This window comes from Myotis nattereri, assembly GCF_964212035.1.
Source record: "Myotis nattereri genome assembly, chromosome: 15".
NCBI lineage: Eukaryota > Metazoa > Chordata > Mammalia > Chiroptera > Vespertilionidae > Myotis > Myotis nattereri.
In genome coordinates, this window is record NC_138090.1 from 37,400,269 (window position 1) to 37,424,183 (window position 23,915).

At 33.7% G+C, this 23,915-nt stretch overlaps 1 long non-coding RNA gene across 1 annotated transcript; it reads left to right on the forward strand.

Moving 5' to 3' along the window:
* Window positions 1-5,993: 5,993 nt before the first annotated feature.
* LOC308530182 lies at window positions 5,994-18,535 on the forward strand. Its single transcript, XR_013996825.1, has 9 exons — window positions 5,994-6,979; window positions 7,491-7,912; window positions 8,423-8,771; window positions 10,057-10,306; window positions 12,353-13,045; window positions 14,325-14,839; window positions 15,354-16,125; window positions 16,637-17,243; window positions 17,755-18,535. It is a non-coding gene; the product is annotated as an uncharacterized lncRNA (long non-coding RNA).
* The last annotated feature ends 5,380 nt before the right edge of the window (window positions 18,536-23,915 follow it).

The following is a 23,915-nucleotide window of genomic DNA, read 5'->3' on the forward strand; positions in this document are numbered from 1 at the left end:
GGAGTTTCTTTAAAAACGCCATCAGAATGACAGGAGTAGGAAATGGAAACAGTAAACTCGGCATTTGAGACCTGTTTGAACCTATGGTCACTGTATTTTTGTTACCCGTTTTGTAATAAGGTTCTTTTGAGTTGTATTCAAGTGTTCCATTTACATCACAGAACAATTCCAGTGTTTATTATTGTGAATTCTTAGAACAGTAACCACATTGACAGAGTGTTCTCAGATCAAATTTCTTACATTCTGAAGGATTCCAAGTACTTTCTTTAAACACGCCATCAGAAAGAGGGGAATTGGAAATGTAAACAGTAAACTCGCCATTACAGTTATCTGAACGTTTGTTCAGTGTATTTTTGTTCCCTGTTTTGTATTAACGTTCTTTTTACTTGTTATTCAAGTGTTCCATTTACATCACAGAACAATTCCAGTGTATATTATTGTGAATTCTTAGAAATATAACCACATTTACACAGTGTTCTGAGCTCTTATAACTCATATTCTTTGGTATTCTAAGGAGTTTCTTTAAAAACGCCATCAGAATGACGGGAATTTGAAAAGTAAACAGTAAACACGGCATTTGAGACCTGTTTGAACCTATGTTCACTGTATTTTTGTTCCCCGTTTTGTAATAAGGTTCTTTTGACTTGTTATTCAAGTGTTCCCTTTACACCACAGAACAATTCCAGTGTTTATTATTGTGAACTCTCAGAACGGTAACCAGATTTACAGAGTGTTCTGAGCTCTTTTAACTTATATACGTTAATATTCTAAGGAGTTTCTTTAAAAACGCCATCAGAATGACGGGAGGAGGAAATGTAAACAGTAAACTCCGCATTTGAGACCTGTTTGAACCTATGTTCACTGTATTTTTGTTCCCCGTTCTGTAATAAGGTTCTTTTGACTTGTTATTCAAGTGTTCCATTTACATCACAGAACAATTCCAGTGTTTATTATTGTGAACTCTTAGAACGGTAACCACATTTACAGAGTGTTCTGAGCTCTTTTAACTTATATACTTTTTTATTCTAAGGAGTTTCTTTAAAAACGCCATCAGAATGACAGGAGTAGAAAATGTAAACAGTAACTCGGCATTTGAGACCTGTTGGAATCTATGGTCACTGTATTTTTGTTACCCGTTTTGTAATAAGGTTCTTTTGAGTTGTATTCAAGTGTTCCATTTACATCACAGACATTCCAATGTTTATGATTGTGAATTCTTAGAACAGTAACCACATTGACAGAGTGTTCTGAGATCAAATTTCTTACATTCTGAAGGGTTCTAAGTACTTTCTTTAAACACGCCATCAGAAAGAGGGGAATTGGAAATGTAAACAGTAAACTCGCCATTACAGTTATCTGAACGTTTGTTCAGTGTATTTTTGTTCCCTGTTTTGTATTAACGTTCTTTTTACTTGTTATTCAAGTGTTCCATTTACATCACAGAACAATTCCAGTGTATATTATTGTGAATTCTTATAAATATAACCACATTTACACAGTGTTCTGAGCTCTTATAACTCATATTCTTAGGTATTCTAAGGAGTTTCTTTAAAAACGCCATCAGAATGACGGGAATATGAAATGTAAACAGTTACTCGGCATTTGAGACCTGTTTGAACCTAGGGTCACTGTATTTTTGTTACCCGTTTTGTAATAAGGTTCTTTAGACTTGTTATTCATGTTTTCCATTTACATCACAAAAACATTCCAATGTTTATGATTGTGAATTCTTAGAACAGTAACCACATTGACAGAGTGTTCTGAGATCAAATTTCTTATATTCTGAAGGATTCTAAGTACTTTCTTTAAACACGCCATCAGAATGACGGGAATTGTAATTGTAAACAGTAAACTCGCCATTTCAGAGTTATCTGAACGTTTGTTCAGTGTATTTTTGTTCCCCGTTTTGTAATAAGGTTCTTTTGACTTGTTATTCAAGTGTTCCATTTACATCACAGGAACATTCCAATGTTTATGATTGTGAATTCTTAGAACAGTCACCACATTTACAGAGTGTTCGGAGCACTTTTAACCTATATTCTTTGGTATTCTAAGGAGTTTCTTTAAAAACGCCATCAGAATGACGGGAATTTGAAATGTAAACAGTAAACTCGGCATTTGAGACCTGTTTGAACCTATGTTAACTGTATTTTTGTTCCCTTTCTGTAATAAGGTTCTTTTGACTTGTTATTCAAGTGTTCCATTTACATCACAGAACAATTCCAGTGTTTATTATTGTGAACTCTTAGAACGGTAACCACATTTACAGAGTGTTCTGAGCTCTTTTAACTTATATACTTTTTTATTCTAAGGAGTTTCTTTAAAAACGCCATCAGAATGACAGGAGTAGGAAATGGAAACAGTAACTCGGCATTTGAGACCTGTTTGAACCTATGGTCACTGTATTTTTGTTACCCGTTTTGTAATAAGGTTCTTTTGAGTTGTATTCAAGTGTTCCATTTACATCACAGACATTCCAATGTTTATGATTGTGAATTCTTAGAACAGTAACCACATTGACAGAGTGTTCTGAGATCAAATTTCTTACATTCTGAAGGATTCTAAGTACTTTCTTTAAACATGCCATCAGAAAGAGGGGAATTGGAAATGTAAACAGTAAACTCGCCATTACAGTTATCGGAACGTTTGTTCAGTGTATTTTTGTTCACTGTTTTGTATTAATGTTCTTTTTACTTGTTATTCAAGTGTTCTATTTACATCACAGAACAATTCCAGTATATATTATTGTGAATTCTTATAAATATAACCACATTTACACAGTGTTCTGAGCTCTTTTAACTCATATTCTTTGGTATTCTAAGGAGTTTCTTTAAAAACGCCATCAAAATGACGGGAATAGGAAATGTAAACAGTAAACTCGCCATTTCAGAGTTATCTGAACGTTTGTTCAATGTATTTTTGTTCCCAGTTTTGTAATAAGGTTCTTTTGACTTGTTATTCAAGTGTTCCATTTACATCACAGAACAATTCCAGTGTTTATTATTGTGAATTCTGAGAACGGTAGCCACATTTAGAGAGTGTTCTGAGCACTTTTAACTTATATACTTTAGTATTCTAAGGAGTTTCTTTGAAAACGAAATAAGAATGACGGGAATTGGAAATATGAACCGTAACTCGGCATTTGAGACCTGTTTGAACCTATGTTCATTGTATTTTTGTTCCCCGTTTTGTAATAAGGTTCTTTTCACTTGTTATTCAAGTGTTCCATTTACATCACAGAACAATATCAGTGTTTATTATTGTGAACTCTAAGAACAGTAACCACACTTACAGAGTGTTCTGAGCTCTTTTAACTTATATACTTTAGTATTCTAAGGAGTTTCTTTAAAAACGCCATCAGAATGACAGGAGTAGGAAATGGAAACAGTAAACTCGGCATTTGAGACCTGTTTGAACCTATGTTCACTGTATTTTTGTTACCCGTTTTGTAATAAGGTTCTTTTGAGTTGTATTCAAGTGTTCCATTTACATCACAGACATTCCAATGTTTATGATTGTGAATTCTTAGAACAGTAACCACATTGACAGAGTGTTCTGAGATCAAATTTCTTACATTCTGAAGGGTTCTAAGTACTTTCTTTAAACACGCCATCAGAAAGAGGGGAATTGGAAATGTAAACAGTAAACTCGCCATTACAGTTATCTGAACGTTTGTTCAGTGTATTTTTGTTCCCTGTTTTGTATTAACGTTCTTTTTACTTGTTATTCAAGTGTTCCATTTACATCACAGTACAATTCCAGTGTATATTATTGTGAATTCTTATAAATATAACCACATTTACACAGTGTTCTGAGCTCTTATAACTCATATTCTTAGGTATTCTAAGGAGTTTCTTTAAAAACGCCATCAGAATGACGGGAATATGAAATGTAAACAGTTACTCGGCATTTGAGACCTGTTTGAACCTAGGGTCACTGTATTTTTGTTACCCGTTTTGTAATAAGGTTCTTTTGACTTGTTATTCATGTGTTCCATTTACATCACAAAAACATTCCAATGTTTATGATTGTGAATTCTTAGAACAGTAACCACATTGACAGAGTGTTCTGAGATCAAATTTCTTATATTCTGAAGGATTCTAAGTACTTTCTTTAAACACGCCATCAGAATGACGGGAATTGTAATTGTAAACAGTAAACTCGCCATTTCAGAGTTATCTGAACGTTTGTTCAGTGTATTTTTGTTCCCCGTTTTGTAATAAGGTTCTTTTGACTTGTTATTCAAGTGTTCCATTTACATCACAGAAACATTCCAATGTTTATGATTGTGAATTCTTAGAACAGTCACCACATTTACAGAGTGTTCGGAGCACTTTTAACCTATATTCTTTGGTATTCTAAGGAGTTTCTTTAAAAACGCCATCAGAATGACGGGAATTTGAAATGTAAACAGTAAACTCGGCATTTGAGACCTGTTTGAACCTATGTTCACTGTATTTTTGTTCCCCGTTCTGTAATAAGGTTCTTTTGACTTGTTATTCAAGTGTTCCATTTACATCACAGAACAATTCCAGTGTTTATTATTGTGAACTCTTAGAACGGTAACCACATTTACAGAGTGTTCTGAGCTCTTTTAACTTATATACTTTTTTATTCTAAGGAGTTTCTTTAAAAACGCCATCAGAATGACAGGAGTAGGAAATGTAAACAGTAACTCGGCATTTGAGACCTGTTTGAACCTATGGTCACTGTATTTTTGTTACCCGTTTTGTAATAAGGTTCTTTTGAGTTGTATTCAAGTGTTCCATTTACATCACAGACATTCCAATGTTTATGATTGTGAATTCTTAGAACAGTAACCACATTGACAGAGTGTTCTGAGATCAAATTTCTTACATTCTGAAGGATTCTAAGTACTTTCTTTAAACATGCCATCAGAAAGAGGGGAATTGGAAATGTAAACAGTAAACTCGCCATTACAGTTATCGGAACGTTTGTTCAGTGTATTTTTGTTCACTGTTTTGTATTAATGTTCTTTTTACTTGTTATTCAAGTGTTCTATTTACATCACAGAACAATTCCAGTATATATTATTGTGAATTCTTATAAATATAACCACATTTACACAGTGTTCTGAGCTCTTTTAACTCATATTCTTTGGTATTCTAAGGAGTTTCTTTAAAAACGCCATCAAAATGACGGGAATAGGAAATGTAAACAGTAAACTCGCCATTTCAGAGTTATCTGAACGTTTGTTCAATGTATTTTTGTTCCCAGTTTTGTAATAAGGTTCTTTTGACTTGTTATTCAGGTGTTCCATTTACATCACAGAACAATTCCAGTGTTTATTATTGTGAATTCTGAGAACGGTAGCCACATTTAGAGAGTGTTCTGAGCTCTTTTAACTTATATACTTTAGTATTCTAAGGAGTTTCTTTGAAAACGAAATAAGAATGACGGGAATTGGAAATATGAACCGTAACTCGGCATTTGAGACCTGTTTGAACCTATGTTCATTGTATTTTTGTTCCCCGTTTTGTAATAAGGTTCTTTTCACTTGTTATTCAAGTGTTCCATTTACATCACAGAACAATATCAGTGTTTATTATTGTGAACTCTAAGAACAGTAACCACACTTACAGAGTGTTCTGAGCTCTTTTAACTTATATACTTTAGTATTCTAAGGAGTTTCTTTAAAAACGCCATCAGAATGACAGGAGTAGGAAATGGAAACAGTAAACTCGGCATTTGAGACCTGTTTGAACCTATGGTCACTGTATTTTTGTTACCCGTTTTGTAATAAGGTTCTTTTGAGTTGTATTCAAGTGTTCCATTTACATCACAGAACAATTCCAGTGTTTTTTATTGTGAATTCTTAGAACAGTAACCACATTGACAGAGTGTTCTCAGATCAAATTTCTTACATTCTGAAGGATTCTAAGTACTTTCTTTAAACACGCCATCAGAATGACGGTATTTGTAACTGTAAACAGTAAACTCGCCATTTCAGAGTTATCTGAACGTGTGTTCAGTGTATTTTTGTTCCCCGTTTTGTAATAAGGTTCTTTTGACTTGTTATTCAAGTGTTCCCTTTACACCACAGAACAATTCCAGTGTTTATTATTGTGAACTCTCAGAACGGTAACCAGATTTACAGAGTGTTCTGAGCTCTTTTAACTTATATACGTTAATATTCTAAGGAGTTTCTTTAAAAACGCCATCAGAATGACGGGAGTAGGAAATGTAAACAGTAAAATCCGCATTTGAGACCTGTTTGAACCTATGTTCACTGTATTTTTTTACCCGTTTTGTAATAAGGTTCTTTTGAGTTGTATTCAAGTGTTCCATTTACATCACAGACATTCCAATATTTATGATTGTGAATTCTTAGAACAGTAACCACATTGACAGAGTGTTCTGAGATCAAATTTCTTACATTCTGAAGGATTCCAAGTACTTTCTTTAAACACGCCATCAGAAAGAGGGGAATTGGAAATGTAAACAGTAAACTCGCCATTACAGTTATCTGAACGTTTGTTCAGTGTATTTTTGTTCCCTGTTTTGTATTAACGTTCTTTTTACTTGTTATTCAAGTGTTCCATTTACATCACAGAGCAATTCCAGTGTATATTATTGTGAATTCTTAGAAATATAACCACATTTACACAGTGTTCTGAGCTCTTATAACTCATATTCTTTGGTATTCTAAGGAGTTTCTTTAAAAACGCCATCAGAATGACGGGAATTTGAAAAGTAAACAGTAAACACGGCATTTGAGACCTGTTTGAACCTATGTTCACTGTATTTTTGTTCCCCGTTTTGTAATAAGGTTCTTTTGACTTGTTATTCAAGTGTTCCCTTTACACCACAGAACAATTCCAGTGTTTATTATTGTGAACTCTCAGAACGGTAACCAGATTTACAGAGTGTTCTGAGCTCTTTTAACTTATATACGTTAATATTCTAAGGAGTTTCTTTAAAAACGCCATCAGAATGACGGGAGTAGGAAATGTAAACAGTAAACTCCGCATTTGAGACCTGTTTGAACCTATGTTCACTGTATTTTTTTACCCGTTTTGTAATAAGGTTCTTTTGAGTTGTATTCAAGTGTTCCATTTACATCACAGACATTCCAATGTTTATGATTGTGAATTCTTAGAACAGTAACCACATTGACAGAGTGTTCTGAGATCAAATTTCTTACATTCTGAAGGATTCCAAGTACTTTCTTTAAACACGCCATCAGAAAGAGGGGAATTGGAAATGTAAACAGTAAACTCGCCATTACAGTTATCTGAACGTTTGTTCAGTGTATTTTTCTTCCCTGTTTTGTATTAACGTTCTTTTTACTTGTTATTCAAGTGTTCCATTTACATCACAGAACAATTCCAGTGTATATTATTGTGAATTCTTAGAAATATAACCACATTTACACAGTGTTCTGAGCTCTTATAACTCATATTCTTTGGTATTCTAAGGAGTTTCTTTAAAAACGCCATCAGAATGACGGGAATTTGAAATGTAAACAGTAAACACGGCATTTGAGACCTGTTTGAACCTATGTTCACTGTATTTTTGTTCCCCGTTTTGTAATAAGGTTCTTTTGACTTGTTATTCAAGTGTTCCATTTACATCACGGAACAATTCCAGTGTTTATTATTGTGAATTCTTGGAAGAGTAACCACATTTAGAGAGTGTTCTGAGCTCTTCTAACTTTTATACTTTAGTATTCTAAGGAGTTTCTTTGAAAACGCCATCAGAATGTCGGGAATTGGAAATATGAACCGTAACTCGGCATTTGAGACCTGTTTGAACCTATGTTCACTGTATTTTTGTTCCCCAATTTTTAATAAGGTTCTTTTGACTTGTTATTCAAGTGTTCCATTTACATCACAGAAACATTCCAATGTTTATGATTGTGAATTCTTAGAACAGTAACCACATTGACAGAGTGTTCTGAGATCAAATTTCTTACATTTTGAAGGATTCTAAGTACTTTCTTTAAACACGCCATCAGAATGACGGTATTTGTAATTGTAAACAGTAAACTCGCCATTTCAGAGTTATCTGAACGTGTGTTCAGTGTATTTTTGTTCCCCGTTTTGTAATAAGGTTCTTTTGACTTGTTATTCAAGTGTTCCATTTACATCACAGAACAATTTCAGTGTTTATTATTGCGAACTCTTAGACGGTATCCACATTTACAGAGTGTTCTGAGCTCTTTTAACTTATATACTTTATTATTCTAAGGAGTTTCTTTAAAAACGCCATCAGAATGACAGGAGTAGGAAATGTAAACAGTAACTCGGCATTTGAGACCTGTTTGAACCTATGGTCACTGTATTTTTGTTACCCGTTTTGTAATAAGGTTCTTTTGAGTTGTATTCAAGTGTTCCATTTACATCACAGACATTCCAATGTTTATGATTGTGAATTCTTAGAACAGTAACCACATTGACAGAGTGTTCTGAGATCAAATTTCTTACATTCTGAAGGATTCTAAGTACTTTCTTTAAACATGCCATCAGAAAGAGGGGAATTGGAAATGTAAACAGTAAACTCGCCATTACAGTTATCGGAACGTTTGTTCAGTGTATTTTTGTTCACTGTTTTGTATTAATGTTCTTTTTACTTGTTATTCAAGTGTTCTATTTACATCACAGAACAATTCCAGTATATATTATTGTGAATTCTTATAAATATAACCACATTTACACAGTGTTCTGAGCTCTTTTAACTCATATTCTTTGGTATTCTAAGGAGTTTCTTTAAAAACGCCATCAAAATGACGGGAATAGGAAATGTAAACAGTAAACTCGCCATTTCAGAGTTATCTGAACGTTTGTTCAATGTATTTTTGTTCCCAGTTTTGTAATAAGGTTCTTTTGACTTGTTATTCAAGTGTTCCATTTACATCACAGAACAATTCCAGTGTTTATTATTGTGAATTCTGAGAACGGTAGCCACATTTAGAGAGTGTTCTGAGCTCTTTTAACTTATATACTTTAGTATTCTAAGGAGTTTATTTGAAAACGCCATAAGAATGACGGGAATTGGAAATATGAACCGTAACTCGGCATTTGAGACCTGTTTGAACCTATGTTCATTGTATTTTTGTTCCCCGTTTTGTAATAAGGTTCTTTTCACTTGTTATTCAAGTGTTCCATTTACATCACAGAACAATATCAGTGTTTATTATTGTGAACTCTAAGAACAGTAACCACACTTACAGAGTGTTCTGAGCTCTTTTAACTTATATACTTTAGTATTCTAAGGAGTTTCTTTAAAAACGCCATCAGAATGACAGGAGTAGGAAATGGAAACAGTAAACTCGGCATTTGAGAGCTGTTTGAACCTATGGTCACTGTATTTTTGTTACCCGTTTTGTAATAAGGTTCTTTTGACTTGTTATTCAAGTGTTCCATTTACATCACAGAACAATTCCAGTGTTTATTATTGTGAATTCTTAGAACAGTAACCACATTGACAGAGTGTTCTGAGATCAAATTTCTTACATTCTGAAGGATTCTAAGTACTTTCTTTAAACACGCCATCAGAAAGAGGGGAATTGGAAATGTAAACAGTAAACTCGCCATTACAGTTATCTGAACGTTTGTTCAGTGTATTTTTGTTCCGTTTTGTATTAACGTTCTTTTTACTTGTTATTCAAGTGTTCCATTTACATTCCAGAACAATTCAAGTGTATATTATTGTGAATTCTTAGAAATATGACCACATTTACACAGTGTTCTGAGCTCTTATACCTCATATTCTTTGGTATTCTAAGGAGTTTCTTTAAAAACGCCATCAGAATGACGGGAATATGAAATGTAAACAGTTACTCGGCATTTGAGACCTGTTTGAACCTAGGGTCACTGTATTTTTGTTACCCGTTTTGTAATAAGGTTCTTTTGACTTGTTATTCATGTGTTCCATTTACATCACAAAAACATTCCAATGTTTATGATTGTGAATTCTTTGAACAGTAACCATATTGAAAGAGTGTTCTGATATCAAATTTCTTATATTCTCCTGGATTCTAAGTACTTTCTTTAAACACACCATCAGAATGACGGGAATTGTAATTGTAAACAGTAAACTCGCCATTTCAGAGTTATCTGAACGTTTGTTCAGTGTATTTTTGTTCCCCGTTTTGTAATAAGGTTCTTTTGACTTGTTATTCAAGTGTTCCATTTACATCACAGAACAATTCCAGTGTTTATTATTTTGAATTCTTAGAACAGTCACCACATTTACAGAGTGTTCGGAGCTCTTTTAACCTATATTCTTTGGTATTCTAAGGAGTTTCTTTAAAAACGCCATCAGAATGACGGGAATTTGAAATGTAAACAGTAAACTCGGCATTTGAGACCTGTTTGAACCTATGTTCACTGTATTTTTGTTCCCCGTTCTGTAATAAGATTCTTTTGACTTGTTATTCAAGTGTTCCATTTACATCACAGAACAATTCCTGTGTTTATTATTGTGAACTCTTAGAACGGTAACCACATTTACAGAGTGTTCTGGGCTCTTTTAACTTATATACTTTTTTATTCTAAGGAGTTTCTTTAAAAACGCCATCAGAATGACAGGAGTAGGAAATGTAAACAGTAACTCGGCATTTGAGACCTGTTTGAACCTATGGTCACTGTATTTTTGTTACCCGTTTTGTAATAAGGTTCTTTTGAGTTGTATTCAAGTGTTCCATTTACATCACAGACATTCCAATGTTTATGATTGTGAATTCTTAGAACAGTAACCACATTGACAGAGTGTTCTGAGATCAAATTTCTTACATTCTGAAGGGTTCTAAGTACTTTCTTTAAACACGCCATCAGAAAGAGGGGAATTGGAAATGTAAACAGTAAACTCGCCATTACAGTTATCTGAACGTTTGTTCAGTGTATTTTTGTTCCCTGTTTTGTATTAACGTTCTTTTTACTTGTTATTCAAGTGTTCCATTTACATCACAGAACAATTCCAGTGTATATTATTGTGAATTCTTAGAAATATAACCACATTTACACAGTGTTCTGAGCTCTTATAACTCATATTCTTTGGTATTCTAAGGAGTTTCTTTAAAAACGCCATCAGAATGACGGGAATATGAAATGTAAACAGTTACTCGGCATTTGAGACCTGTTTGAACCTAGGGTCACTGTATTTTTGTTACCCGTTTTGTAATAAGGTTCTTTTGACTTGTTATTCATGTGTTCCATTTACATCACAAAAACATTCCAATGTTTATGATTGTGAATTCTTAGAACAGTAACCGCATTGACAGAGTGTTCTGAGATCAAATTTCTTATATTCTGAAGGATTCTAAGTACTTTCTTTAAACACGCCATCAGAATGACGGGAATTGTAATTGTAAACAGTAAACTCGCCATTTCAGAGTTATCTGAACGTTTGTTCAGTGTATTTTTGTTCCCCGTTTTGTAATAAGGTTCTTTTGACTTGTTATTCAAGTGTTCCATTTACATCACAGAAACATTCCAATGTTTATGATTGTGAATTCTTAGAACAGTCACCACATTTACAGAGTGTTCGGAGCACTTTTAACCTATATTCTTTGGTATTCTAAGGAGTTTCTTTAAAAACGCCATCAGAATGACGGGAATTTGAAATGTAAACAGTAAACTCGGCATTTGAGACCTGTTTGAACCTATGTTCACTGTATTTTTGTTCCCCGTTCTGTAATAAGGTTCTTTTGACTTGTTATTCAAGTGTTCCATTTACATCACAGAACAATTCCAGTGTTTATTATTGTGAACTCTTAGAACGGTAACCACATTTACAGAGTGTTCTGAGCTCTTTTAACTTATATACTTTTTTATTCTAAGGAGTTTCTTTAAAAACGCCATCAGAATGACAGGAGTAGGAAATGTAAACAGTAACTCGGCATTTGAGACCTGTTTGAACCTATGGTCACTGTATTTTTGTTACCCGTTTTGTAATAAGGTTCTTTTGAGTTGTATTCAAGTGTTCCATTTACATCACAGACATTCCAATGTTTATGATTGTGAATTCTTAGAACAGTAACCACATTGACAGAGTGTTCTGAGATCAAATTTCTTACATTCTGAAGGATTCTAAGTACTTTCTTTAAACATGCCATCAGAAAGAGGGGAATTGGAAATGTAAACAGTAAACTCGCCATTACAGTTATCGGAACGTTTGTTCAGTGTATTTTTGTTCACTGTTTTGTATTAATGTTCTTTTTACTTGTTATTCAAGTGTTCTATTTACATCACAGAACAATTCCAGTATATATTATTGTGAATTCTTATAAATATAACCACATTTACACAGTGTTCTGAGCTCTTTTAACTCATATTCTTTGGTATTCTAAGGAGTTTCTTTAAAAACGCCATCAAAATGACGGGAATAGGAAATGTAAACAGTAAACTCGCCATTTCAGAGTTATCTGAACGTTTGTTCAATGTATTTTTGTTCCCAGTTTTGTAATAAGGTTCTTTTGACTTGTTATTCAAGTGTTCCATTTACATCACAGAACAATTCCAGTGTTTATTATTGTGAATTCTGAGAACGGTAGCCACATTTAGAGAGTGTTCTGAGCTCTTTTAACTTATATACTTTAGTATTCTAAGGAGTTTATTTGAAAACGCCATAAGAATGACGGGAATTGGAAATATGAACCGTAACTCGGCATTTGAGACCTGTTTGAACCTATGTTCATTGTATTTTTGTTCCCCGTTTTGTAATAAGGTTCTTTTCACTTGTTATTCAAGTGTTCCATTTACATCACAGAACAATATCAGTGTTTATTATTGTGAACTCTAAGAACAGTAACCACACTTACAGAGTGTTCTGAGCTCTTTTAACTTATATACTTTAGTATTCTAAGGAGTTTCTTTAAAAACGCCATCAGAATGACAGGAGTAGGAAATGGAAACAGTAAACTCGGCATTTGAGACCTGTTTGAACCTATGGTCACTGTATTTTTGTTACCCGTTTTGTAATAAGGTTCTTTTGACTTGTTATTCAACTGTTCCATTTACATCACAGAACAATTCCAGTGTTTATTATTGTGAATTCTTAGAACAGTAACCACATTGACAGAGTGTTCTCAGATCAAATTTCTCACATTCTGAAGGATTCTAAGTACTTTCTTTAAACACGCCATCAGAATGACGGTATTTGTAACTGTAAACAGTAAACTCGCCATTTCAGAGTTATCTGAACGTGTATTCAGTGTATTTTTGTTCCCCGTTTTGTAATAAGGTTCTTTTGACTTGTTATTCAAGTGTTCCCTTTACACCACAGAACAATTCCAGTGTTTATTATTGTGAACTCTCAGCACGGTAACCAGATTTACAGAGTGTTCTGAGCTCTTTTAACTTATATACGTTAATATTCTAAGGAGTTTCTTTAAAAACGCCATCAGAATGACGGGAGTAGGAAATGTGAACAGTAAACTCCGCATTTGAGACCTGTTTGAACCTATGTTCACTGTATTTTTTTACCCGTTTTGTAATAAGGTTCTTTTGAGTTGTATTCAAGTGTTCCATTTACATCACAGACATTCCAATGTTTATGATTGTGAATTCTTAGAACAGTAACCACATTGACAGAGTGTTCTGAGATCAAATTTCTTACATTCTGAAGGATTCCAAGTACTTTCTTTAAACACGCCATCAGAAAGAGGGGAATTGGAAATGTAAACAGTAAACTCGCCATTACAGTTATCTGAACGTTTGTTCAGTGTATTTTTGTTCCCTGTTTTGTATTAACGTTCTTTTTACTTGTTATTCAAGTGTTCCATTTACATCACAGAACAATTCCAGTGTATATTATTGTGAATTCTTAGAAATATAACCACATTTACACAGTGTTCTGAGCTCTTATAACTCATATTCTTTGGTATTCTAAGGAGTTTCTTTAAAAACGCCATCAGAATGACGGGAATTTGAAAAGTAAACAGTAAACACGGCATTTGAGACCTGTTTGAACCTATGTTCACTGTATTTTTGTTCCCCGTTTTGTAATAAGGTTCTTTTGACTTGTTATTCAAGTGTTCCCTTTACACCACAGAACAATTCCAGTGTTTATTATTGTGAACTCTCAGAACGGTAACCAGATTTACAGAGTGTTCTGAGCTCTTTTAACTTATATACGTTAATATTCTAAGGAGTTTCTTTAAAAACGCCATCAGAATGACGGGAGTAGGAAATGTAAACAGTAAACTCCGCATTTGAGACCTGTTTGAACCTATGTTCACTGTATTTTTTTACCCGTTTTGTAATAAGGTTCTTTTGAGTTGTATTCAAGTGTTCCATTTACATCACAGACATTCCAATGTTTATGATTGTGAATTCTTAGAACAGTAACCACATTGACAGAGTGTTCTGAGATCAAATTTCTTACATTCTGAAGGATTCCAAGTACTTTCTTTAAACACGCCATCAGAAAGAGGGGAATTGGAAATGTAAACAGTAAACTCGCCATTACAGTTATCTGAACGTTTGTTCAGTGTATTTTTCTTCCCTGTTTTGTATTAACGTTCTTTTTACTTGTTATTCAAGTGTTCCATTTACATCACAGAACAATTCCAGTGTATATTATTGTGAATTCTTAGAAATATAACCACATTTACACAGTGTTCTGAGCTCTTATAACTCATATTCTTTGGTATTCTAAGGAGTTTCTTTAAAAACGCCATCAGAATGACGGGAATTTGAAATGTAAACAGTAAACACGGCATTTGAGACCTGTTTGAACCTATGTTCACTGTATTTTTGTTCCCCGTTTTGTAATAAGGTTCTTTTGACTTGTTATTCAAGTGTTCCATTTACATCACGGAACAATTCCAGTGTTTATTATTGTGAATTCTTGGAAGAGTAACCACATTTAGAGAGTGTTCTGAGCTCTTTTAACTTTTATACTTTAGTATTCTAAGGAGTTTCTTTGAAAACGCCATCAGAATGTCGGGAATTGGAAATATGAACCGTAACTCGGCATTTGAGACCTGTTTGAACCTATGTTCACTGTATTTTTGTTCCCCAATTTTTAATAAGGTTCTTTTGACTTGTTATTCAAGTGTTCCATTTACATCACAGAAACATTCCAATGTTTATGATTGTGAATTCTTAGAACAGTAACCACATTGACAGAGTGTTCTGAGATCAAATTTCTTACATTCTGAAGGATTCTAAGTACTTTCTTTAAACATGCCATCAGAAAGAGGGGAATTGGAAATGTAAACAGTAAACTCGCCATTACAGTTATCGGAACGTTTGTTCAGTGTATTTTTGTTCACTGTTTTGTATTAATGTTCTTTTTACTTGTTATTCAAGTGTTCTATTTACATCACAGAACAATTCCAGTATATATTATTGTGAATTCTTATAAATATAACCACATTTACACAGTGTTCTGAGCTCTTTTAACTCATATTCTTTGGTATTCTAAGGAGTTTCTTTAAAAACGCCATCAAAATGACGGGAATAGGAAATGTAAACAGTAAACTCGCCATTTCAGAGTTATCTGAACGTTTGTTCAATGTATTTTTGTTCCCAGTTTTGTAATAAGGTTCTTTTGACTTGTTATTCAAGTGTTCCATTTACATCACAGAACAATTCCAGTGTTTATTATTGTGAATTCTGAGAACGGTAGCCACATTTAGAGAGTGTTCTGAGCTCTTTTAACTTATATACTTTAGTATTCTAAGGAGTTTATTTGAAAACGCCATAAGAATGACGGGAATTGGAAATATGAACCGTAACTCGGCATTTGAGACCTGTTTGAACCTATGTTCATTGTATTTTTGTTCCCCGTTTTGTAATAAGGTTCTTTTCACTTGTTATTCAAGTGTTCCATTTACATCACAGAACAATATCAGTGTTTATTATTGTGAACTCTAAGAACAGTAACCACACTTACAGAGTGTTCTGAGCTCTTTTAACTTATATACTTTAGTATTCTAAGGAGTTTCTTTAAAAACGCCATCAGAATGACAGGAGTAGGAAATGGAAACAGTAAACTCGGCATTTGAGACCTGTTTGAACCTATGGTCACTGTATTTTTGTTACCCGTTTTGTAATAAGGTTCTTTTGACTTGTTATTCAACTGTTCCATTTACATCACAGAACAATTCCAGTGTTTATTATTGTGAATTCTTAGAACAGTAACCACATTGACAGAGTGTTCTCAGATCAAATTTCTCACATTCTGAAGGATTCTAAGTACTTTCTTTAAACACGCCATCAGAATGACGGTATTTGTAACTGTAAACAGTAAACTCGCCATTTCAGAGTTATCTGAACGTGTGTTCAGTGTATTTTTGTTCCCCGTTTTGTAATAAGGTTCTTTTGACTTGTTATTCAAGTGTTCCCTTTACACCACAGAACAATTCCAGTGTTTATTATTGTGAACTCTCAGCACGGTAACCAGATTTACAGAGTGTTCTGAGCTCTTTTAACTTATATACGTTAATATTCTAAGGAGTTTCTTTAAAAACGCCATCAGAATGACGGGAGTAGGAAATGTGAACAGTAAACTCCGCATTTGAGACCTGTTTGAACCTATGTTCACTGTATTTTTTTACCCGTTTTGTAATAAGGTTCTTTTGAGTTGTATTCAAGTGTTCCATTTACATCACAGACATTCCAATGTTTATGATTGTGAATTCTTAGAACAGTAACCACATTGACAGAGTGTTCTGAGATCAAATTTCTTACATTCTGAAGGATTCCAAGTACTTTCTTTAAACACGCCATCAGAAAGAGGGGAATTGGAAATGTAAACAGTAAACTCGCCATTACAGTTATCTGAACGTTTGTTCAGTGTATTTTTGTTCCCTGTTTTGTATTAACGTTCTTTTTACTTGTTATTCAAGTGTTCCATTTACATCACAGAACAATTCCAGTGTATATTATTGTGAATTCTTAGAAATATAACCACATTTACACAGTGTTCTGAGCTCTTATAACTCATATTCTTTGGTATTCTAAGGAGTTTCTTTAAAAACGCCATCAGAATGACGGGAATTTGAAAAGTAAACAGTAAACACGGCATTTGAGACCTGTTTGAACCTATGTTCACTGTATTTTTGTTCCCCGTTTTGTAATAAGGTTCTTTTGACTTGTTATTCAAGTGTTCCCTTTACACCACAGAACAATTCCAGTGTTTATTATTGTGAACTCTCAGAACGGTAACCAGATTTACAGAGTGTTCTGAGCTCTTTTAACTTATATACGTTAATATTCTAAGGAGTTTCTTTAAAAACGCCATCAGAATGACGGGAGTAGGAAATGTAAACAGTAAACTCCGCATTTGAGACCTGTTTGAACCTATGTTCACTGTATTTTTTTACCCGTTTTGTAATAAGGTTCTTTTGAGTTGTATTCAAGTGTTCCATTTACATCACAGACATTCCAATGTTTATGATTGTGAATTCTTAGAACAGTAACCACATTGACAGAGTGTTCTGAGATCAAATTTCTTACATTCTGAAGGATTCCAAGTACTTTCTTTAAACACGCCATCAGAAAGAGGGGAATTGGAAATGTAAACAGTAAACTCGCCATTACAGTTATCTGAACGTTTGTTCAGTGTATTTTTCTTCCCTGTTTTGTATTAACGTTCTTTTTACTTGTTATTCAAGTGTTCCATTTACATCACAGAACAATTCCAGTGTATATTATTGTGAATTCTTAGAAATATAACCACATTTACACAGTGTTCTGAGCTCTTATAACTCATATTCTTTGGTATTCTAAGGAGTTTCTTTAAAAACGCCATCAGAATGACGGGAATTTGAAATGTAAACAGTAAACACGGCATTTGAGACCTGTTTGAACCTATGTTCACTGTATTTTTGTTCCCCGTTTTGTAATAAGGTTCTTTTGACTTGTTATTCAAGTGTTCCATTTACATCACGGAACAATTCCAGTGTTTATTATTGTGAATTCTTGGAAGAGTAACCACATTTAGAGAGTGTTCTGAGCTCTTTTAACTTTTATACTTTAGTATTCTAAGGAGTTTCTTTGAAAACGCCATCAGAATGTCGGGAATTGGAAATATGAACCGTAACTCGGCATTTGAGACCTGTTTGAACCTATGTTCACTGTATTTTTGTTCCCCAATTTTTAATAAGGTTCTTTTGACTTGTTATTCAAGTGTTCCATTTACATCACAGAAACATTCCAATGTTTATGATTGTGAATTCTTAGAACAGTAACCACATTGACAGAGTGTTCTGAGATCAAATTTCTTACATTCTGAAGGATTCTAAGTACTTTCTTTAAACATGCCATCAGAAAGAGGGGAATTGGAAATGTAAACAGTAAACTCGCCATTACAGTTATCGGAACGTTTGTTCAGTGTATTTTTGTTCACTGTTTTGTATTAATGTTCTTTTTACTTGTTATTCAAGTGTTCTATTTACATCACAGAACAATTCCAGTATATATTATTGTGAATTCTTATAAATATAACCACATTTACACAGTGTTCTGAGCTCTTTTAACTCATATTCTTTGGTATTCTAAGGAGTTTCTTTAAAAACGCCATCAAAATGACGGGAATAGGAAATGTAAACAGTAAACTCGCCATTTCAGAGTTATCTGAACGTTTGTTCAATGTATTTTTGTTCCCAGTTTTGTAATAAGGTTCTTTTGACTTGTTATTCAAGTGTTCCATTTACATCACAGAACAATTCCAGTGTTTATTATTGTGAATTCTGAGAACGGTAGCCACATTTAGAGAGTGTTCTGAGCTCTTTTAACTTATATACTTTAGTATTCTAAGGAGTTTATTTGAAAACGCCATAAGAATGACGGGAATTGGAAATATGAACCGTAACTCGGCATTTGAGACCTGTTTGAACCTATGTTCATTGTATTTTTGTTCCCCGTTTTGTAATAAGGTTCTTTTCACTTGTTATTCAAGTGTTCCATTTACATCACAGAACAATATCAGTGTTTATTATTGTGAACTCTAAGAACAGTAACCACACTTACAGAGTGTTCTGAGCTCTTTTAACTTATATACTTTAGTATTCTAAGGAGTTTCTTTAAAAACGCCATCAGAATGACAGGAGTAGGAAATGGAAACAGTAAACTCGGCATTTGAGACCTGTTTGAACCTATGGTCACTGTATTTTTGTTACCCGTTTTGTAATAAGGTTCTTTTGACTTGTTATTCAACTGTTCCATTTACATCACAGAACAATTCCAGTGTTTATTATTGTGAATTCTTAGAACAGTAACCACATTGACAGAGTGTTCTCAGATCAAATTTCTCACATTCTGAAGGATTCTAAGTACTTTCTTTAAACACGCCATCAGAATGACGGTATTTGTAACTGTAAACAGTAAACTCGCCATTTCAGAGTTATCTGAACGTGTGTTCAGTGTATTTTTGTTCCCCGTTTTGTAATAAGGTTCTTTTGACTTGTTATTCAAGTGTTCCCTTTACACCACAGAACAATTCCAGTGTTTATTATTGTGAACTCTCAGCACGGTAACCAGATTTACAGAGTGTTCTGAGCTCTTTTAACTTATATACGTTAATATTCTAAGGAGTTTCTTTAAAAACGCCATCAGAATGACGGGAGTAGGAAATGTGAACAGTAAACTCCGCATTTGAGACCTGTTTGAACCTATGTTCACTGTATTTTTTTACCCGTTTTGTAATAAGGTTCTTTTGAGTTGTATTCAAGTGTTCCATTTACATCACAGACATTCCAATGTTTATGATTGTGAATTCTTAGAACAGTAACCACATTGACAGAGTGTTCTGAGATCAAATTTCTTACATTCTGAAGGATTCCAAGTACTTTCTTTAAACACGCCATCAGAAAGAGGGGAATTGGAAATGTAAACAGTAAACTCGCCATTACAGTTATCTGAACGTTTGTTCAGTGTATTTTTGTTCCCTGTTTTGTATTAACGTTCTTTTTACTTGTTATTCAAGTGTTCCATTTACATCACAGAACAATTCCAGTGTATATTATTGTGAATTCTTAGAAATATAACCACATTTACACAGTGTTCTGAGCTCTTATAACTCATATTCTTTGGTATTCTAAGGAGTTTCTTTAAAAACGCCATCAGAATGACGGGAATTTGAAAAGTAAACAGTAAACACGGCATTTGAGACCTGTTTGAACCTATGTTCACTGTATTTTTGTTCCCCGTTTTGTAATAAGGTTCTTTTGACTTGTTATTCAAGTGTTCCCTTTACACCACAGAACAATTCCAGTGTTTATTATTGTGAACTCTCAGAACGGTAACCAGATTTACAGAGTGTTCTGAGCTCTTTTAACTTATATACGTTAATATTCTAAGGAGTTTCTTTAAAAACGCCATCAGAATGACGGGAGTAGGAAATGTAAACAGTAAACTCCGCATTTGAGACCTGTTTGAACCTATGTTCACTGTATTTTTTTACCCGTTTTGTAATAAGGTTCTTTTGAGTTGTATTCAAGTGTTCCATTTACATCACAGACATTCCAATGTTTATGATTGTGAATTCTTAGAACAGTAACCACATTGACAGAGTGTTCTGAGATCAAATTTCTTACATTCTGAAGGATTCCAAGTACTTTCTTTAAACACGCCATCAGAAAGAGGGGAATTGGAAATGTAAACAGTAAACTCGCCATTACAGTTATCTGAACGTTTGTTCAGTGTATTTTTCTTCCCTGTTTTGTATTAACGTTCTTGTTACTTGTTATTCAAGTGTTCCATTTACATCACAGAACAATTCCAGTGTATATTATTGTGAATTCTTAGAAATATAACCACATTTACACAGTGTTCTGAGCTCTTATAACTCATATTCTTTGGTATTCTAAGGAGTTTCTTTAAAAACGCCATCAGAATGACGGGAATTTGAAAAGTAAACAGTAAACACGGCATTTGAGACCTGTTTGAACCTATGTTCACTGTATTTTTGTTCCCCGTTTTGTAATAAGGTTCTTTTGACTTGTTATTCAAGTGTTCCCTTTACACCACAGAACAATTCCAGTGTTTATTATTGTGAACTCTCAGAACGGTAACCAGATTTACAGAGTGTTCTGAGCTCTTTTAACTTATATACGTTAATATTCTAAGGAGTTTCTTTAAAAACGCCATCAGAATGACGGGAGTAGGAAATGTAAACAGTAAACTCCGCATTTGAGACCTGTTTGAACCTATGTTCACTGTATTTTTTTACCCGTTTTGTAATAAGGTTCTTTTGAGTTGTATTCAAGTGTTCCATTTACATCACAGACATTCCAATGTTTATGATTGTGAATTCTTAGAACAGTAACCACATTGACAGAGTGTTCTGAGATCAAATTTCTTACATTCTGAAGGATTCCAAGTACTTTCTTTAAACACGCCATCAGAAAGAGGGGAATTGGAAATGTAAACAGTAAACTCGCCATTACAGTTATCTGAACGTTTGTTCAGTGTATTTTTCTTCCCTGTTTTGTATTAACGTTCTTGTTACATGTTATTCAAGTGTTCCATTTACATCACAGAACAATTCCAGTGTATATTATTGTGAATTCTTAGAAATATAACCACATTTACACAGTGTTCTGAGCTCTTATAACTCATATTCTTTGGTATTCTAAGGAGTTTCTTTAAAAACGCCATCAGAATGACGGGAATTTGAAATGTAAACAGTAAACACGGCATTTGAGACCTGTTTGAACCTATGTTCACTGTATTTTTGTTCCCCGTTTTGTAATAAGGTTCTTTTGACTTGTTATTCAAGTGTTCCATTTACATCACGGAACAATTCCAGTGTTTATTATTGTGAATTCTTGGAAGAGTAACCACATTTAGAGAGTGTTCTGAGCTCTTTTAACTTTTATACTTTAGTATTCTAAGGAGTTTCTTTGAAAACGCCATCAGAATGTCGGGAATTGGAAATATGAACCGTAACTCGGCATTTGAGACCTGTTTGAACCTATGTTCACTGTATTTTTGTTCCCCAATTTTTAATAAGGTTCTTTTGACTTGTTATTCAAGTGTTCCATTTACATCACAGAAACATTCCAATGTTTATGATTGTGAATTCTTAGAACAGTAACCACATTGACAGAGTGTTCTGAGATCAAATTTCTTACATTTTGAAGGATTCTAAGTACTTTCTTTAAACACGCCATCAGAATGACGGTATTTGTAATTGTAAACAGTAAACTCGCCATTTCAGAGTTATCTGAACGTTTGTTCAGTGTATTTTTGTTCACTGTTTTGTATTAATGTTCTTTTTACTTGTTATTCAAGTGTTCTATTTACATCACAGAATAATTCCTGTATATATTATTGTGAATTCTTATAAATATAACCACATTTACACAGTGTTCTGAGCTCTTTTAACTCATATTCTTTGGTATTCTAAGGAGTTTCTTTAAAAACGCCATCAAAATGACGGGAATAGGAAATGTAAACAGTAAACTCGCCATTTCAGAGTTATCTGAACGTTTGTTCAATGTATTTTTGTTCCCAGTTTTGTAATAAGGTTCTTTTGACTTGTTATTCAGGTGTTCCATTTACATCACAGAACAATTCCAGTGTTTATTATTGTGAATTCTGAGAACGGTAGCCACATTTAGAGAGTGTTCTGAGCTCTTTTAACTTATATACTTTAGTATTCTAAGGAGTTTCTTTGAAAACGCCATAAGAATGACGGGAATTGGAAATATGAACCGTAACTCGGCATTTGAGACCTGTTTGAACCTATGTTCATTGTATTTTTGTTCCCCGTTTTGTAATAAGGTTCTTTTCACTTGTTATTCAAGTGTTCCATTTACATCACAGAACAATATCAGTGTTTATTATTGTGAACTCTAAGAACAGTAACCACACTTACAGAGTGTTCTGAGCTCTTTTAACTTATATACTTTAGTATTCTAAGGAGTGTCTTTAAAAACGCCATCAGAATGACAGGAGTAGGAAATGGAAACAGTAAACTCGGCATTTGAGACCTGTTTGAACATATGGTCACTGTATTTTTGTTACCCGTTTTGTAATAAGGTTCTTTTGACTTGTTATTCAAGTGTTCCATTTACATCACAGAACAATTCCAGTGTTTATTATTGTGAATTCTTAGAACAGTAACCACATTGACAGAGTGTTCTCAGATCAAATTTCTTACATTCTGAAGGATTCTAAGTACTTTCTTTAAACACGCCATCAGAATGACGGTATTTGTAACTGTAAACAGTAAACTCGCCATTTCAGAGTTATCTGAACGTGTGTTCAGTGTATTTTTGTTCCCCGTTTTGTAATAAGGTTCTTTTGACTTGTTATTCAAGTGTTCCCTTTACACCACAGAACAATTCCAGTGTTTATTATTGTGAACTCTCAGCACGGTAACCAGATTTACAGAGTGTTCTGAGCTCTTTTAACTTATATACGTTAATATTCTAAGGAGTTTCTTTAAAAACGCCATCAGAATGACGGGAGTAGGAAATGTGAACAGTAAACTCCGCATTTGAGACCTGTTTGAACCTATGTTCACTGTATTTTTTTACCCGTTTTGTAATAAGGTTCTTTTGAGTTGTATTCAAGTGTTCCATTTACATCACAGACATTCCAATGTTTATGATTGTGAATTCTTAGAACAGTAACCACATTGACAGAGTGTTCTGAGATCAAATTTCTTACATTCTGAAGGATTCCAAGTACTTTCTTTAAACACGCCATCAGAAAGAGGGGAATTGGAAATGTAAACAGTAAACTCGCCATTACAGTTATCTGAACGTTTGTTCAGTGTATTTTTCTTCCCTGTTTTGTATTAACGTTCTTTTTACTTGTTATTCAAGTGTTCCATTTACATCACAGAACAATTCCAGTGTATATTATTGTGAATTCTTAGAAATATAACCACATTTACACAGTGTTCTGAGCTCTTATAACTCATATTCTTTGGTATTCTAAGGAGTTTCTTTAAAAACGCCATCAGAATGACGGGAATTTGAAAAGTAAACA